We start from the raw sequence: 20,210 nt of genomic DNA, 5'->3' as shown, positions 1-20,210 counted from the left end.
AGTACTGGGGGGGAGTTAGTTCTGTGGTCCTACACCCAGGCTGCATCACAGGCCTCTTGGCCACCAAAAACTTAGTTTGCTGTTAGTTCTTGCAATACCCCTGACATCACTGTCTGACCCAAGTACAGAGGCTGAGTGGGACACAGAGGGGCTATTTCTGCATTTCACGATGTCTGCTGGGGTGCTGTGCTGGTCTGTGACAAGAGCCATAGGTGTCCCTGGCAGAGTACATTGCAAGCAAGAGTAGACATCACAGCATGGGAGAAGAGCCAGGCAGACAATCAAGTCTCAGCTAAAATAAAGTGTGATACAGCAGTGTACCACAGCCCCCATGGGAACTCCGTGGTGATCTCTTTTCTGGAGTAACAATAAGTTGGGTTTGAGTAGGGATGATAGAGGCTCTGCGGAAAGGTGGTCCTGCTGAGACGACAGCAGAAGAACATTGAATGATGGAGGGTACCAAGCATATAAGGCCTGAGACTCATGTGGAAAAGACCAGCTCAGTGGATTCAAATATATTGGTAGAAGAGAGCACAGGGCACTACAGAAGTACAGGCACACAGCCCCACGTGCACACCCTCGCACATCACAGAGGCCTCATTGTAATGGAAAAACAGGGTAAACCCCAGGCACACCTCCTTGGGATGTGCACAAGAGCTCAAGCAGATTGCTCCCCTATTCTCTGGGCAGGACAGGGAAAGAGCTGAAGACATGGGCCACTTTGGGTGCCCTGAGTTTTCCAGTAACATTGCAGTGAGTCTGCTCAAGGCCATTTCAGGGAACTGTGTCTACATATGGAAGGGGTCATTTATTTCACGAGACTGACAGACTGTGCTGAGCAATGTATTTGACCACACAACCTCTCCTTTGATGGTGAGGGGTTGCTCTCAGTCTGTACTGAGCAAAAAGTTTCAGTTTCTGCACCAGGTTTGGAAAAGGGCATGTGTGCCCAAAGGGCTTGTCCCATTTCTTACAGCTCTCTTCCCTCTCTCCACAAACCTTGTCCTGCCACCACAGCTCCCACAGCACTCATGCCTTAGATGGATGGTCACCAGGTATATACAAGTGACCAGAAGTCCTCCAATGGCCCTTGGAGTGGGTCAGAGCTGGGATTTGCTCTGTCAAAGAGCAGCCCCTATTTGAAGGTCTGGGTTCCTATGGCTGAGAGAGTACTGGTAGCTCATGGAGGCAGCTAAATTGTGGGCGTGTTTATTGGAATTACAAATAGCTTTATACAGACGGGTTAGCCTGGTCACTGGGAATTTGTATGGGTAATTATGGGCTCATTATTATCTTCCCTGCAGGGAAGACACATGACCCAGTAGTCTGAGGAAAAAGTTGGGCGCCAGGAACTCCTGGACTCTAATCCCAGCTTCGACACTCCCTTCTCTGGCCCCAGGCAAGTGACTTAACTTTGCGCCTTGGTTTCTCTGTCTGTGAAATAGGGATAATATCTCTGAGGAGTGTTGTGAGGATTAATTAGATAATGTTCACTTAATGCTTTGAAGATATGAAATGTGAAATCTTATTATGCAGCTTGGAATGCTTTCCAGGCTCTTTTGATTTCTGACCGCATGCTTTCATTAGATCACCTCCTTCCCCGCGGAGGTGGATTCGCTTGGGAGCCACCCCAGCTAATTTGGGAGTTGTTTTTTTCCAATAGCTTGGAGCAGTTCCCAAACACTCTGACTCACACCGGCTTGCTGGAGAAGCTGCCTCTGACACCTGACCCTGGCTGGGCAAGGCCTCGCCTGCCTCGTAGGCTGGCTTTCCAGAGACAAGCCAGGGAGTGGCTGGAGACAGGATGAATCAGGTTTAACGGTCTCTGATGAAGCCAGGGAAGGATTTTGCCCTCTGGCCTTCTCCAAAAGCATCTACACTGCTGGGACTCCTGGCTGACCGGGGATGTGAGGAGCTGCTCTCTCAATGCTGTCCTGCCTTAGGTGCAGATGCTTTCTAAGCATTTGAATAGGCTCTATTTTTGTCTTGATACTTTGAGGTGTGGATCTGTGACATAAGAGATTTTTTTTAAAAGGAGTGAAATAATTTCAGTCATTCTCCTTATATACAGTTAGCGTCCTGAGAGAGTTATTCTTTGTGAAAATGCAGTTTTCTGCAGTGATAAGTCAATGCGCAGGGCACAATAAGGTCAGTTTTTCCTGATTAAGAAATAACCAAAGTAGGCATTGTTCCTCAAGTCTGCTGTTTTGAATAGTTCAGTGATCCTACGAGATATGTCAGACAGCTCCTCCTGGGGACCTGCCCCTTCCCACACTCTGAGCATCCCCTCATTCCGCAGTGCTCAGCTGGAGCAGATGAGGTGACAAGGACAGCCGGGAGTGCGATGGTGCCATGGCCAGCCCAGCTGCTGGCACGGTGGGCAGAGCCCCGGGCACCTCGGGCTGAGACACAGCAGCCTTGGAAACAAACGCCTTTCCTCGGGCAGGAGCATCTCCGGCTCCGGCACAGCATCACCTCAGCCTCCCCGGGGAAGGGGTCCCCGTGCAGCCCCCCGGCACAGGGGGTTCCTCACCCGCGGGATTTCCCTGCAGGTGCCGCCGGGGCTGGATTTGGGCTCCGGAGCAGCAGGAGCTCCCTCGAGCGGAGCGAGCCCCCACTGCAGCACTGGGCGGCTCGGACGCACAGAACCGTGCTGGGGAACAAACAGCATCGCTTATTCAATTGATGGGAAACTGCCGCTTTCAGAGCCTGCTCCCGCTTCCCTTGAAACCGGCACTTTCCTCAGAGCAGACAAACCGCTCAGGAAACTACTCCCCATCAAAACAGTCAGAGAAACACAGTGTTTTTGCTAGATTTTAATGCAGCCCCTGTTTACTTGCTTTCTCCTACCTTGGGAGTGAAATTCATATCCAGAGCGGGGGCTTTGCTGTTCACTGTTGTCCCCCCCACCAACATATTGAAAAGTTTTATGGGGATGTAGGGCTCCAAATGGTAGTTGGACTGTAAAATTTGTTTGGATATGCCATCATCTGTAATGCCTGGGGAAAGATCAGTTCTTAGCCATACATCCGAACTCTTTATGTTACACCAAGTGAGTGAAAGAAATCCAAAGGCAAGAGTGGAAAACACCTGGGCAGTAACTTTCACTCTTCACCCTGTAGCTCATGAGTATGACTGCATGATCCTGGGGTGGTGGTAGTAGGAAGAGGGAGAGAGTTTGGAGATTCAGATCATTGAACACCTTCTCACTCACAAGCAGCACAAGCTGTACCTAGGAGTTAGAACAGATTGTGACATGGTGCCATGGTGTGGCACTCTGGCTTGAGTGCTTTGTCATGCTCTGCATCAAACAGATATGAAGTTGTGTTCCCGAAAAACATGCAGAGAAAAGGGAGGGAGAATGAGCCAAATACCACCTGGAATCATGAATTATAGACTACCAGGTTGCAAGGGACCTCAAGATCATCTGGAATAAACTATCTGGCCAGCTGGCTGATGAAAAAAATTGTGCTGGGCATCGCTGCAGGAGATCAATGAACAGCAAAAGAGGAATCCAGGAGTACTTCCAGTCTGCAAAAGCACATGTTAAGGTGAACATGATCCCCCACCACAGGGGCTGTAATTTGATCCTGGGACTATGGCCAAGGCTCATGGGCTTTCCAGTAGCTGTCCTTTGACCCTGTTCCAGATGCTGTGCCCTCTTAGGCACATCCATGCAGACCCACGCACAGGGTGCTGTAACAGCACCCAGGGAGAGGAGCAGAATGCCTGTAGAGAGCAAACCTGTTTCTTCAGCTAATCTTTGATTATATATGCGATCTGCTCAGTTATTGAAATGTCTTGGAATGAATATATGGAAGAATTATTGTAATTGAATCTAAGTAGTGCTCAAATTAATGTAAATATGACACATCAGCCTAATAATTAAAGTCGTCATGTATGGGTTTTAGTCAGAGCTTGAATTAGGTTCCTGCTTCAACTTGTTGATTTGCCTTGGAGCTTGCAAGGCTGAGCTCAAAAGGCAAAGTGTTGTGGGAATGCAGAAAGCAGCACAGTGAGGCAAAGGGCTCTTCTGCTCTGCTCTGCTCCTCTCATACCATCTGCAGCACTCCTCACTGGGGACTTTGCTGCATTTGCAGCAGCCCCTTTGTTTCTTTTAGAGAGGCATTTCACAATGTGTATGTGGCAGCTACAGCCCCCAAAGGTCGTCATTCTCCCAGCCCTCCCCACCATAGGACCCTAGCAGAACTCCACGTCTCAGCCCACCCAGCTCTGGGGCCAGGAGCAGGGCTGGGGCAGGCTGCCTTTGCCCAGGGCCACTTGGGCACCTCCCCAGTGCTCCCAGCCCCAGCAAACAGTGTTGGTAGAGTTAGTTCCCTTGGGAACCACTGTCTCACCAGTTAGGAGCCACTAGGCTGGGCTCATGTAACCACAAATTTCATCTGGAATGACCCTGGAAACAGCCTGGTCAAACTTGCTCTGCCCTGCCTGGCCTCAGAACAGGGTGCCTGAAAAAGCACCCTTTAGGAAACAAAATGATGCATTCCTATGGATATATCAGTTCACCATTAGCAGCAGAGAAAGCACAGGGAAACAGATGTGTCACCTAATTCCCTGGAACTCGTGTGGGTCAGTCTCTCTACCAGTGTCTCACCAGCATATATCAGGAATCCTATTTTAAACATAACTTCTAGCTAGATGAGCTCCAAGCAGGTTGAGCAATGCTAGGGAGGCAGTAGCATATTTAGGACAAAATCCGGCTGTCAGACTAGCCTGGCACAGACAGATGCAGACACAGACAAAATGGAAAATTTGGCCTCTTGGTGTGATGAAGAGTTGTGTGTGTTGTCACTGCAAGGAAAGCCAGCTTGTACAAAGTATTTTTCACTGTCTTGCTCTTTGGTGGGTTGTGTGACTGTAAACTAGCTGCAGATGAATCCTGGACAGATGATTAAACAAGACCTGGTGATATGGGTCCTTCCCTACATGAAGATGCTGCCCAAGCTGCTGCTCACATGGCACAGGAGGTGGGATGAGGCCACCATCCAGCCTAGGAGGGCTGGGGCATGGACAAGAGGGGCAAAAAGAGCAGGGATGGCAGGGGCAGACCATGGGGGCAGTGAGACTGCCCTGGTGGCTTCAGGCTCCTCTGTTTCCTGAGATGACATTACAAGGCTGGTATTTGGCAAGACGTTTGGCAGTGTGTCCCCTGCAGCTCATGAAAAGGCTTTGTACGAGGGACAGCGTGGGCTGCCCTGCAGAGAGGCTGCCTTCCCACAACACCAATTTAGTATAATCTCAGCCACTCAACTGTCTTTTTCTGGGTCTGAAGCTGTTTAGCCCTCTCAGTAGCATTTTATACCCTTGCTGTTGAGCCTGGTGGAGCTGAACATAGTCCTTGTTTTTTCTATCTCACACAGAACTGACAAAACCAAACTTACATTTAGCCACTCTTACATTTAGCATTTCCTCCTGCAGCATCACCACCCCCTGCTCCTCCAGGACAGTGGCTCCCACCATCTAAACATGTTTACAAATGGAAGGGGGAGCATATCTGAGCAAAAAAATACACTAAGCAACATTGCCTTTGTCTTGATGCAGCTTAACAGGGTCAGCATTACTGTGCACTTCTTTCCTCTTCTGAGCAAAATGAAATAAAATAGAAAGGCCCATCTCTACAAAAGTCAGCACCGGCTTTCCTTGGGGGAGGGTCCCTGGAGGTGTGTGAGTTCAGGCTGAGCACTGTGGAGGCTGGAAGTAGAGATGTGCTCCCTCCCTGATGTTATTTTCTTGTTTATTTGCATGGTTTTGTTGTTTGTTTGTTTGTTTGTTTTGTTGTATGGTTGGTTTTAGGATTTTTCCTGGTAAAACTTTCTTTATAGTGCTAGATAGTGCTTTATAGTGCTATAGTGTGGAGGTGGAGTTGGAAATTGGCCCAGAAGATTTTATTATGATGACTTGATATATATTTGCTGCTAACAGCACCCATGGTATACTAAGGGTTTTGCTCTCTGTAAGAAGGGGCAGACCCAGCCCAGAGGAGCAACTCCAAGCTCAAGGAGAAGTGAACCAAAGAGAGAAATAAGTGAAGAGCAGCAATTAAAAAACCAGGCCAACTCTGTGTGCTGTTCTCAGCAGGTGGCACACTGATCCATGAGAGACCTGACCTGCAGGCTGTCCCCCCCAACACCAGCAGGTCAGCTCAGGGGCTGTGAAACAGGAGCTGCCCATCCTCTGACCTCAGGGTCTGCATCCTCCCTGGCTGTGGCCCTTGCCTGTCCAAGAGTGGGACACAGAGTGTGGCTGCACAGCCCTGGGTCAGGCAAGGTGTGGCTTCTCTAAGCTGGAGTGACAAGAGGCAGCGTCAGCTGGAGTGAGTATCCATGGAGGCATGGGCTACAGGCACAACAATACAGCCCGTGATGTCAGAGAATAAAATCATACACTGGTGAAGGGCAGGGTGATAAATTCGTGCAGTGGATATTGTAAAACATTCTAGGTTGGAACCAGCCCCTCCTGGTTAGGGCTTGGGTTTGCTTTTGAGCTGGTGGTCTTTTGTTGTGGAGAGACCTATTTCTCCCGAAGACAAAGTGCAAAAATACAATCACACTTCTATTATGCCCATAACTCACCTGTGTGATTTTATGCTTTCTTTATGCTGGTTGATAGATGGCTCTAATGGTTGTGTTGACATGCCTTTAATGGTATTCACTTATAATTTCATTTAATAAAAGTCTTTTCGCACTTTGAACTGCAGCATTTTCTCAAATGTGGCCTATGGTGATTTGCATTTGCTTTATTACTAATTAAAAGTAAACGCCTTTCTTGAGAACATTTCATTGCCATGCAGATGAAGCCAGCACCTTCAAATGGATTTTTTTCCACATTTTATTTCTTTAAATGTGTTACCTCCTAAAGCCTGATGAAGTAAGAATTTGAATAACTATTTTTGAAAGGGAGAATTCACTGATAAAGTTCAGATTCTTATCATCTCAATTTAACTACTTTGGCTTATTTAAATAGGGGGGAAAAAGCAACTTGCAGTTCAACAAGAACAGTTTCTCCAGAGGTTTTCACTTATGTTAGCTTTGGATTGGGTTCAAACACTGTGAGGATGCCTTTATCCTGTCAGCACTTCGACACTCTGAGTTCTCATATTGACTTTCCAGCCCATAGGAGCCTGCTGAAGCACTCCTTGCTGCTGCAGTTGTGTCCAAACACACAGAGCCAGTACTACAGACTAGGTTCATCTGAGGATGCTCAGGTGAAGCCTAAGCTATCACTCTGTGCCTGAGTTTTGGTGCCAGGTACTTATGGAAAAATTCTGATGCCATGCTGTTTCAGGAAAAAAGAATCACCTCATTTGAATGCTTAGTCTTTGAAGGTCTCTGAAATTCTCTTTTCCAGATGAAAACTCCATGCCTTTATGTCTGCATGTGGGATTCAACTACTCTTCTTTTCTTGCTTTTATCCTATAGATGGAGGCTGTTGCTCTTGTTGCCACCTTCCCCTTCCCTCTCCTCTTTCTCTGTATTGCCAGTTTTAATGGACTGGTACTCCCCATCCTGATCTACCCAACTAAAACCTGTTCACACCTGTGGGTCCCTGTAAAACCTGATTTCCCCACAATGTCCACAAAAAGAAATGCTAAAAAATCAGGCATCTAAATTAAAACTTTAGGTGCTTCCTTCATTTGGATTTTCCATACGCCTGTGTGCTCCAGTTTCATCTTTGAATATCTATGTCCTACTTTTTATGCTTTGGGAAAAGTTGAAAGGAATAACTTTCTATGCCTTGGGAAATGTGGAAAGGAAGAAGTTATTAATAATAAACTTTTTAAAGCCATAACTGAACACTATAGGTCCAATGACAAAAAAATCTCTTTCATTTAACTCAGAAGTTCCTGACCAGGAAAGGTGAAGGATACAAAAGAAAGGATGTCTGGAGCTGAGATGTAGCAGTGACTCACCACAACCCTCAGCACCAATCACCAGCAAACACCTCAGGGGGAAAGGGGAATGTTCTGAAACGGGACCTTCCTGCTGGTGATGTCCAGTGGTTCTGTGTCTGAGGAGACACTCACAACCCCCAGCATCCCTCTGTGCTTTCTGTGCAGTTTCCACTAATGAGCAGCAGAGCCTGAAGGCTGCTGGAGCCTGGGCATGGCTCCCCAGTTTGGCACCAGTTTGGTCCAGGGCAAATGGGAGAGAACACGGAGCAGAACTGGGCTCCCCTCTCAGTTTAGGTACTCACCACTGTGTAATCAATGACAAGGTCCTCTCATTTTATATGCAAGACATGGGAGCAAAATGCAGGGGTAAAAAAGAAAAGAAAATTTTAAAAGGAAAAGAGAGAACTTCCAGCTTGTCTCAAGGAGGTGCCTTATCCTGACAAAAGCAGGTAGAGCCATGCTGCTCCCCCAGGCTGGCATGAGGCACCTGAGCACAGCCCAGCCCAGCTGCAAAGGCCAGCAGGAGAGGGTTTCAGTGAAGTCATGGAGACAGCAGCACTGCCCAGCCTGTTGTGTACTTCACACACTGTGCCCAAAGCTAGCACCAGCACTGCTCCTGTCTGGCCCAGTTATCGTAACTTTAGTAAAGGAGAGTTCAAAGGTGAAATCTCAACACATAAAATTCATCTGTCTGTAGCCATGTTTAGAGATGTCTGGGTTGATTGTATAGCTGATACCCAGCTCTCTGACCAACCACAAACCCCAAAGATTTAGCACTCAGTAACATGGAAAATCCATTGTCTTAATTGAAAAATGGGACTGAAACCCTGGGAACAGTTAGCATGGTGTCTTGCAGCTTGTCTTTCTTTTCTGAACACAAGGGCTCCCTCTGTGCAGGCATGCAGTGGTCACAGACAGGGAAAACAGACAGTGTCTCCTCATCTGCCCACCAAGGACTGCTTTTCCAGGCATTTTTAGCTGCTGTCCACACAGCCTTTGTTGTCTCATTCCCAAGCATCTTCCAGAGCCAGCAGGCAGCTTGGAGAGGGTGAGGTAAAGCAGCAAGATGGTTCTGCGTGGGGGAAGGGAAGGAGGACAACCTCTCTGCTGTCTGGGTGTTTACAAACAAAAAGTCTGGTTTAGAAATCAAAAATAGCTATGGAAACTTTTATTTCAGCTTACACTTAAAAAAGCCTGAAGCTCAGGCTTTATTCTAAGTGAAGTTTCTTGCACAATCATTAAAGATGTGGGCTGTTTGTACTCTTGAGCAACAAACCTGCTGTAATTACTTGTGCAAACTGAGGATATGTGAAGCTTGCTTCACTTGAGGGAGTTCTGTGGCTCCCCTCCAGCAGGGAGGAAATGAACTGCCAGCCCTGCATGGGAGAAACACCATGGAATGCTGGAGAAGAGTCAGCAACATTCAATATTTTTCTATTGATGAGCTCAATATATTTCAATCAGCTTCAGGAGCATTGCAGAAAAATGTTCTGTAACAGATGCCACCCTGCTGTTGTGTTTCTGCAGCCTACATCAGCATCTGATCCATCACTCAGGTTTTATGCTCAGAAAAATTGGGAACTAACTTGCTGCATAGCACCAACCACTAATTTTAATGACATCTAACTTTATAAGGCATGAACAAAATGAATTATTTCATTTTCCAAAACCTGCTGAGTTGGAACAGGTTTTGAGTGAAATCTTACACAGATATCTTATAGACATTCCCACTTCCAGCATTCTGGGAAACTTCTGCCTGTTTCTAAAGATAATGCCATGGGTACTGTTTCTCTCATTTCTCCCAGGACCCATAACAAAAGTGAATAAGATGTTTTCTTTAGACACTATCTGCAAAATGTCCTCCATCTTGGGACAATATAGGCAAATCATCATCCTACAAGTCTGGCCTGTGCTCTCTTTCTCTGGCCACCACCCACTAACTCACCTCCATTGCCCTCTCCTGAGTAAAACATAAACACCACTTTTTGTCTTTCTTTTTGGGAGCAAGCTCTGTGCTCCATTTACTTACTCCCTTCCTCAGGATTTTTTATTCCTCACTTCTTGCACAGGTCTCCACCCCTTCAGAGTTCTTTCTTTCATGTTCACAGAGCACAGGCTGGAAACAGAGATGGATATCTGATGCTCACCCTGAGGGTGGTTTCCCCTGGGTGTCCAGGGCATCAGGGTTTTTTAACAAGATTTTCTAGAAGTAGACCCAGAACTTGACATTTTAGGATTACATCCACTTCTGTGTCTTTTCCATTATCAAAATTTTTTCCCTGTCTATTATTCTGTAATTAACCCTAACTTACTGAATTCCAAACATTCAAGCTTGAGAAAATACCTGTTAGGATTCATCATGAAAGGATCATGGCAGTTTTATCATCACCCAGGATATTTAAAGCATCTGGAATCTCGAGTATTTCAGTGCTCAGGGCTTTGGCTTTTACTTTCTCAATTAGTGAAGATCAGCTGAGCTGAGTGAGGTGACTTGGATTTCCTCCTAATTGTGTAACAAGGACTGTTGGATGCTGTCAGGTCTGCTTTCTGTGAGTAGACATGACTGGTCATCACACACAGAGGCTATTCCTTTATAGATCCATGTTGATTTTATTTTGTTTATAACTTCACCTTGGAAGAAGTTTGGGAGATGAAACTCTCTTTGCTGCAGCCAGCCATGACTTCTAGAGGTACATCTGCATTTCCACAACGGTGGTAAATCACTTTTCTGTGGAGGTCACTGTCTGCTCTTCACACATTACCTTATTTTAAATATATTCCTTAGCACCTGGGTAGCCAGCTCACCCTGGCAGGGCAGGGAGTAAGGTCCCAGAGCTGAGATTTTCTTATGCTGTCAAGTCTGCCACCTTTTCTTTGGGTACAGGGACACATTCACTGAGCTGTGGTTGCTGCAGAGCATTACATTGTCCCTCTGCTCTATTGCCACTAGGACTCAGAATGGGTAAAACCAAAACCAAGGCTTTTTAGCTGTATTTCCAAACCTTGAAAAACCTGGAGTTACACAGCATTTTTTGTTGTGGCATCACTGTAATGGGGCACTTACACGATCATGTTTCTTAGCAAGAATTGTTTTCATTTCCTTTCAGGCCCTGGCACCTGAGCTAGTCAATGCATTTTAAGACGCAACGAGCAGGACAGACATTCCCATCTCAATTCCCATCAAGATTTCTGGGACTGACATGAGTTTGCTGGCTGATGACAGAGACATCTTCACACCTGGAGAGTGTTTCTGTGCCTTTCCTTTTCATTGCTGCTGTCAGCAGCATATCCTCTAACTGTGAAATAAAAATTCATCTTGGTACACCTCCTTCCTGATTTCTGCTCCCTGGGTTTCCTTGTAGGAGGCCTGGAGGTGTCCCAGCTCCAGAAGTGGCTGCACAGCATTGGAAAACCATTGCAAAGACCAAGAATCATCCAGATGCACATCCATGTTAAGCAAGGCATCCTAAAATCTGTTTCAGAAAACAACTGTAGACTGTATAGTGCCATGAACACTATTTTCTTTTAAAGTTAGAGTAATAAAGAGTGAGAAAAGAAAACTAAAAAACAAACAAACAAACAAAAAAACCAGGCTACACATCAGCATTTATGAAGAAGATTAGCTCAGTCCAGCCCTAAGTCATTGCTATTTCTTTCTTGTAGGATTTTAGAACTGGAGTTTTTCACAAGCCCTCCATAATATGCTGTTGATGACTCCTGTAAAGTTCTTTGCATAATGAGTTTACAAAGGACACTGGTGCCTCATTGTTGCCATTTCCATGATTTTACAGGCATAGCCTCCCTCAGCAGTGAGGTCTTCTCTGGCTTTTATCACCCAGATTACCCCGGTGCTGATGACTTAACAAGATCTGACAAGATCACAGCACAGGGCAGTACACCTGCAGGTAAAACTAAGGTCGCTTTGGAGCAGCTTTCTCACAGTCTGAAGCACATAAATGTTCAAGTCCTAGATGTGTTTCAGTGGCAAGGGGAGATTGGTAGCTCAATAAATACAGCTGTACCTGTTGGAAGTGGACCTGGATCTCCTCCATGGGCTGCTGGTGGTCTGTAGAACATCATCAGCACAAGCCCTGAGTGCCAATGACTTAATGGCTGAGATTATTTAGCAACTAGCCGTCAGATGCAGGAGAAGCAAGCACAAAACCAAATCCTTCTTGTAGCCCAAAAGGCAGTGAGAAATTATCCCAGCCTGTTTTAAACTGCAGGGTCCACTGTGACCCACTGTGAGGAGGAAGTTCCTGTACTGCTGGGAAGGGTGTTGCCCTCCCTGCCTGACTGTCCCCACCAGAGCTACCCAGGGGTAATGCACTGTGGTTGGATTGTGCATCTTCAGAGGAAGACTTGGTCTCCATTGTGGACTTCTGTGTACGCACAGTCTGCTTTTACACTGCTTGTTCCCATTTACATTCCCTCAAAGATTCCACAGCTTCATGGGTTCATCCTTGTGAATGTCCTCTGTAGCTAATGCCCAGTTTATTTCAGTCCCTTGGGAAGACTCTGACATAGGTCAGATCTTCTTATGGTCATCTTTAGATCAGATTTCTCATGCTTATATTGCCAGGGGATTATGCCAGATGGCCTTTAAAGGTCCCTTTAAAACCATCCTATAATGGCTTATAATGGTCCCAACCCAAACCATCCTGTAACTCTATGATATGATGCAGTCTCATATAATTTTCTCTCCCAGCTACTGTATCTGTGTTTGCACAATGAAAAATGCATTTAAGTAACCATGAAAAAAGGCACAAGCACCCAGTTACACTTGGCCTAGGTAATGGAAGGTTCCTTCCCTTGCTGGGGGCACTAGAAAGGCAGAGGTGTAGCACTCATATTACCAAGTTCTTTACAGAAGAATTTCCTCCCTTTCTACCCCCTGCATGCTTTGCCTCTCTTTTAGAGAACAAACTTTTTGGGTCCATTTTGAGCAGGTTTGGCATGGCATAGCAAACAACACAAAAGCTAGAAAGCATAATGTTTCCTTTCAGGAGTTTTCCTATGACTTCCCATAAATCTTGGCTATGATTTTCTGAGCTCTTCCTTTGTACTGGAGATTTTGTTTGTCATGTACAGACAGACTGTGAATTTGTAAGAATTATTTTCCTGATATGAAATCTGAATGCAGATCAGCCATGTTCCCTGGTGCCCAGTTGCAGCATGAACAACATCACCATAAACACTGGGACACATCTGAGCCCCTGGGTGCATCTCTGGGCAGGGCTTCAGAGAGAAATGTTTGCATCCTAGGCAGGGGACAGGTCTCAGCAGAAACTCTGGACCCAGTGGTGCTGGAGGGGGAAGCACAACCTTCCTGAAATGGGAGTCAGCCACCAGGAGCATGATTACCAATCTGAGAGTGACCATAAGTGTAGCAAGGATTATTTTACCCCTGTACTGGGCTCTGCAGAGCCATCAAGCCTGCTGGAGTGGGGCTGTGGGTGTGTTTTGTGCAGCAGAGCTGCCTGCAGTCTGGCAAAAATTCTGTGGTGGAGTTGGAAGAGAGACAAAATGAGGCCAAACTGCATGTTAAGATGGTTGCTGCAGAATCCTTTATCTATGTCATTTTTCCTGCCACTTTCTGTAATGTAGAGAAGTGAGACTTCCTCCTGTGACTGCTTATTTTATTATTTATTAGAACGTCTCAGGCACTGGCAGTTTGGAGCCCCCATCCCAGGGCTTTAGGAGGTGTGCAAGCGCTGTGAAGGCAGTCCCTGCCCCAAGCATCCCATGCTGTAAAACTGAGTAATGGGTAGATAAAACAAAGAGGTTGGGAGGCGGTAAGAGAAACCAGTGGGACAGGTTTGGGAGGCATGTCAGCCAGAAATGGCAGCTCACCAGTGTAATTTCAGGGGAGTTGTGCTGGTAGAGGCGTGGTGTGAGAGAGGTTTTAGCTTTGGGCTGTTTCTAATGGGGCTTCCTCACTACCCAGGAGACAACAAGAACTTGCTGGCAGAAAATGTGCCTGGGCTTTGCCGTGTGCTGGGGGAGTTGGCAGCAGTGGCAGCTGAGAGAGGAGATGCTCTGGAGGCCTTGGAAGCCAAGGCAAGTAGACACAAGCAAATTCCCATGCAGGGCCCTGGCTGATAGATCGTGTTCACTCTGAGGATCCAGGGTGGCTGACTCTGGCAATCTGCAGGGCCAGAACATTGACCGCAGCTTCCCCCTCCCCCTCTTCTTTAATTTTCCTTCCTTCCTTTGTGCAAACAAAGAAAATGCACTGGGAATTCTTTTGAAGACAGCATGGTTGGGGTTTGCACTGGAATTTCATAAGGAAGCTTACGAGACATTATAAGATGTCTTTAGAAAAAGACTCTTTGAACCTTTTATCTTAATGTATTTACCTCTAGAATACACAGGCTTTGCATTCAAGAAAAGCACTTTACAGGGAGAAAATTAAATACATAATGACTTGCAGGAGACCAGCAGACTATATCCTGAGAAATTTTACTGCGGGTTAACACTAGGGAAATTAAACCACTGACATAATCTTGACCTTGATTTTGGCATTTCTGTTACATGATATAAAGCAATCAAGTTAGTAGAAATATTTTATTATTGTCCCCTATAAATAAAGTAGGAGAAGGATGCTGTAGATCAGTATCACTCATAATGGTGCAGTTGGTAGAAAATTCTGTTTCAATATTTCACTTCAATTATAAGAGCTCACTCATATTGCCTTAGGTGAGTGTGATAAAAAAAAAATCACATAATAACAGGTTATTGTGCAATGGACTGTAAAACCATCAGAAAAGGGTGTAAGCTCTTTTTTTTTAAGTGAAAACCAACTGAATAAAGCGCCTGAAGTAATTCCTGTTATTTTTCTGGCGTCCCTCTGGTTACTTTCTAGTACATGCTGAAGACATGCTGTAACTTCTGTTAGCAAAGTACTGTTGACTTGCATGAAATAAAGAAAATTATTATGTAAAATTGGATGAATCACATTCATTAGGAAGGCAGGAAACTTTAAATACAGTGAATTCTTCTAACAACCTACACTGAGAGGAAATAGTGAGCACCAAGCTGTGTGTTTCATGGAGAAGTTGACTGAGAGGACTGGTGGTGCTTTCCTTAGGCAGTGTGACAGCACTAGTGTGGTCTTGGTTAAACATTCATTGAACTAATGGAGCTGTGTCTAGAAAAGAGGAGATTGCATTAGGTTGGTCTAAGGCACCTTTATTCAAGGTATATCCAAGGCCACAAAAGGACAGCGCACTTGGCTAAACCTGTTTCACCAAATCCCAATCAAACTGCAGAGCAGATTTTGGCATTTGGCATTCCTGAGATATTCTCTGCAGCTCTGAAGAGATGAGGATGTTTGGTACTTTTTACAGCAGTGTTTTGGAGAGCAAATGGACATGTGCATATTCTGGCAGACAGATGATTATTTACAAATGATTCTCTGATATCTGTGGCTTCAGGGGCCCTCCTGATAGGTGCAGGGTTACACATAAAATTAAATTACATAAAAAGCATACTGCTGCAGAATTGCACAGCCCTCCTTTTGATCACCTATGGATACTTCACCTGCACTTACCAGCAGCGGCAGTATTGTTATAGGATTTCTTTCTTTTTATTGTCATGCTATCCCTTTAGCCTAGAGCAAGGTATAATGATTGAAGTTATGGGAAATAACTTCCAAGGCAGGTCATGGATCAGGTCACCTCCCTTACTTTGTATTTGTAAGGAGAAATGTCCAGAACTGCTGGGAAATAAGGGCAGCTCAACAAGGTGATCCCTGCAGGATACCTATCCAAAAAAAACCTCTTGTAGTCATCTGACATTGCCTGAAGTAAATATAGAAATACAATGGAAAAGAAAAATCTACTGGTTTGCAATTCCACAGAATAGTACAATAATAATATGAATTTGTCATGGAATTAATTATGGGTTAAAGTTCTGTGCTAATTTGTGCCTCATAAAATAGTGAAAAGAGCACTGAGGCAACAGATCTGTCTCTTCTGAGTCACTACTTCAGCAATTATGTATCTCAATATTGTGAATCAGAAATTACATTGGGATTTAGGTCTTTAACAAAACTGGTGTTCCACTGTCTCTAGCTGCTCTCCTGCCAGATTCACTCTTTTTTGTTGGAACATGTTTTGTGAGGTCTTGGTTTAACATGTGTCCAACCAGTTCCTATGCAAAATCTTGACTTATAAATAAAACATGTAATATATACATATGTGCTTGTGTGCATAGACCTACATGCATCCATATATATTTCGCTGCTTTGTGAATTCCTAAATGCTTTTAGAGTCAGACTATTTTGCTTTGGTGGCAAATGCTGCAGGCAGACACCTCTGTGATGAAAGAGAGGAGTGATTCCTGCAGCTCTGTGTCGTAATCTGTGCAGGCACAATTCCTGCCTGCTGAAGGGGCTGATTGCACCGAGGCTCCCCAAGTGGAAGTAAGGAGTCAGACAGCATACCAGCTGTGTCCCTATCAACTGATCCCTGCCATAATTTAACCTCTTTTCCTCCCCACTGTTCATGACGTGCTTTATTTTGCTGTTGATGTTTCTCATCTGATGTTCAGATTCACTCCTGCAGTAGCACCACAGACCCAGCCCTGATCCTGGCCACATGTCTGTCAGCAGCCAAACCAGTTGTGCCAGATGGCTTTGAGCTCATGGAGGGACTGCTTCCCTTATGACTAGCCCCCATGGTGGATGAATGGCGTTTGCTAGATCTAAGATGTTAAATTCTGCACTTAGTGTCTCTCCCACTGGGTGCTTAGCTCTCTGCTCTGAACTGGTTTTCCCTGATACCTTCTTTCTTGTCTGAACTTTTAGAAATGGTTTTCCAGTGCCCAGTTTTGCTTTGCTTTCAGTGGATATGCTTGTACTTTCCAGTGGAAAAATCCTCTTTGGTCAGATGGTGACTGTGAAAATCCCCAGCCTCTCCATTTATAGAGACCGTGAGAGCAAACTCGCCCATACAGCAAAGTGCTCCCATAAATAGAAGGCTTATTTGGTAAAGAGTGGTTTTGTTAGGCAAGCAAGGGAGAGACATTTCATGGTAATTTTGTATCACTAGATATTTAGGTTCAGAAATATCTTTATCCGCTTTGGGAATGCAAAACTTCCTGTTTTGACTTGCACTCTAAATATATATAATTTTTAAATTATAGGTTTACGTCAAGAGAACAATTTAGTCAAGTATTACTTTCTTTGGAGAATACGTCCTTGCTGTTACTCATTAAATAGGGCATGCATTCAGGCATAAAGTATGTACAGATATATTAATTAAAACCCATAATCCACATCATGGGCTTTCTGCTGGAAACAGTTCTTTTGAACATGGGTACAATTGATACAAAGCTGACAAAATGAGTGACAAGCAGGGTCTGATTGGAGGTGAGGGGTGTTATTGGTCAGGAAGGACAAGAGGACATGGTGGAGGTTTTGGAGGATCCAGTTCATGCCTTGATGAGCCTGTCTGCACAGCAGAGCTGAGGCAGCCTGAGATCAGGGTGCGCTTTGCCTTCTGCCTTCCTCTGCTCTGACAATCTGGCAACCTCACAGGGCAAAGTCAACCAATGTTCAGCCTTGTTTGGTCACCCCAGAACCTGAAACCCAGAGATTTGTCCTTCAGTACTGGGCTGTCTCTGTGCTGAGGCTTTGCTCTAATCCCTTGATTGCAAAGAACCAAGTAGAAAGGTACCCCACGTTATGGATGTCCTTGTTAAGGAAACTTTCCTGTCTGGAGGCACCCAACTCAAGCTGTCGTTTTGTTATTTAGTTATTGCACCAAGATTTAATCATTATTCTAAGGATTGGGACTTCTGAGGCTCTGTTATGGGAAACCTGAGGTCAAGCCAGTGGGGAAACGTGGTGTCACTGTGAGAGTGTGGTGTGTGTCATTGTGAGGGGCCTCAATCCCACTTTAGGTGGTGTGAGTGCAACTGCCAGAGTGGCTGGAGAGGGAGATTTCCTTGGGATTCCAGCTAGATGTGTTGCAGATAATACTGTAGAAGGTTTACCCACCAGGGTCAGTGCCTTGGACATGTCTGCAGCCTGCACTTCTTTCAAAGGGTACAAGTTTCCTCCCTGTTCTCTAGACAAGGACAGGATAGTTCAGGGATGAAGTGCTGCTGGGGTTTTGCTCAAGGGGCAGCCTGCTGCAGTGAGAGTGGGAAATGTACAAGTGGAGTAAGCTTTACTCCAGTTCACACCTGTGAGAGTTGCAGGAAGGATGTAGGTGGCCCAGACAGTTCTGATGGTGTTTTTTTCCAAAAGCTCAGCAGTCAGGGAGAGATCCAAAAGGATTTGTTCCAAGGTTCTTCTCAGTCAAAAGTTTGGACGTATTTGTTTCATGGGGAGTTCACCCCCAACATCTCTAACGTATAATCATGAGAAGATTGTCCCTCTAAAAATAAATTTTCATGTGTTTTCTGGTGGCTGCTGCAATTCCTGAGGTTTACAGTGATCCTTGAGCAACTTTGTCATGAAATGCAAGCACAGTGTTTGACTGTGTTAAAAGAATTATAATATGTAAAATAGCATAATTACATAGTCTTCTGAATACTGAATAGGGGTTATCTGTATGCAATTCAAAATAACATGCTTAGAAATGTGTGTTTTTCTCCCATGTGAACTGCCATAACAAAAGTTGAACCTGTCCAAGGAACATTTGTGGGCATCAGTATCACATCCAGCAGCAAAAGGTCAGTGCTAAGGCCTTGAATACAACCTCTGCCTTCCTCTGGGGCTAGGAATGGGAGTCAGGTTATGCCCCTTTGGAAGGCTAATTCTGCCAGGCTTTGAACTGCTTAGTGCACCTCCTCCCATGGAAGCCAGCTTATAATTGACACAAATGGCCTGGTTGTGTAGATCTGCTGCAGCAGCCTTGTGGAAGGAAGATGGTTAATTTGTATATCCTGCTTTCATTTAGGGCATTTTATGAGATTAAAAATATGAGAAACAACCATCACCATTGCAGTGCCCCGCCAGAGTTGCATCTGATGTAGCACAGGCAGTGATGTGTTTTGGTGTCCCCCTGGCTGATGTCACACACCTGAGTCTTTAAAAGAATCTGTGAGCTCCATGTGACAAGCTCAAACCCTCACATCCACTGAGTACACGCCTAACTCTCAGCCTTTCCCTAATTTTAGAGTAATCTGCATTACTCTGTGTAGCACATCCTACACAAAACTGCCCCAAGGAATATTTGGTTCCCAGTACAGAGGATAACAACATCTGTCTGTGACCACTGTGGTAAAGAGAAATTGCCATAAGAGTTTGGCAATGAGTTTTGAGTTTTCCCCATTAAGCTGATTCAGCAAAGCTAAAATGAAATGGCCTGTCAGAGCTTGCCAAAGGGAGCCATTTACTTCTCAGAGAGCTTGCAAAGTGTCTCTTTGTTTGTTTTCCCCAATATCTCAATCCCAAAACTTTCAGGAAAATTATAAACAACACCTCATTATGTTTATGTAAAAGAAATTAAAATTACTGTGCCCAGCTAGTCACTGGCTTCGGCCCAGAATTATTTTGGTTACAGAAACCTTTGCAATGGATGTACCCACCCTGCTGCTCCACAGTGCTGAGAAATCCCTGAACCAGGGTCACAGCATCACTGCTAACACAGGATGTGCTGAGAGCCTGCTGGGCCCACCCATGTTGCAGCACTCCTGGGTATAGAAGATCCCCCAGCTTCCTCCACTTACTTAATCTTTCTCATATCATTAGATATCCCCTTTGGAGCCAAATTCCAAAAACAGTGCCCATCCTATTCCTTTTCCTATTGGCAATGTTCTTCTGTCCAGCACACACACACATGCACATATACACACACATAAAGTGATTCCAGCTGTTGTAAATTATAGCACAGAAAATGCTTTTTTCTTCAAAAAAAAAAAAAAAGTGAATGGAGGATCAGCACACAATCCAGACAGTGAGGGAGTAAATGTTTCTCATTAGTGACTAGATCTTTCACATGTTGACCTGCAAGCTTGTGTTCCTTAGCTCTTAGTTGACTAAGAGTGTTAGTTCCAGCAACTGGAACACTTGCTGGTCATTTTCTAAGATCCTTTGCCTTCTGTGAGGACAAATTAGTTGCTATTTTTTGTTTGAAAATTGCACTTTATGAATTCTCATCTTGTCTGGAAAGAGGATTTTGGTCCTCATTTTTGGCCTGAATCTTTGGTTAGTTCAGCAACATTCATAGGAGCAACAATGCTTTTATTAAGGGCCATCACTAAAGCCTCTCAACAACTCTCCAAAGGAAGGCAGAAATGTTGCTAAAAGGTTGTCTGAGACTTTTACTGTCCTAATTATTTTACC

This window comes from Ammospiza caudacuta, chromosome 1, assembly GCF_027887145.1.
Source record: "Ammospiza caudacuta isolate bAmmCau1 chromosome 1, bAmmCau1.pri, whole genome shotgun sequence".
NCBI classification, from domain to species: Eukaryota; Metazoa; Chordata; class Aves; order Passeriformes; family Passerellidae; genus Ammospiza; species Ammospiza caudacuta.
Note: the sequence above shows the minus strand (reverse complement) of the source record.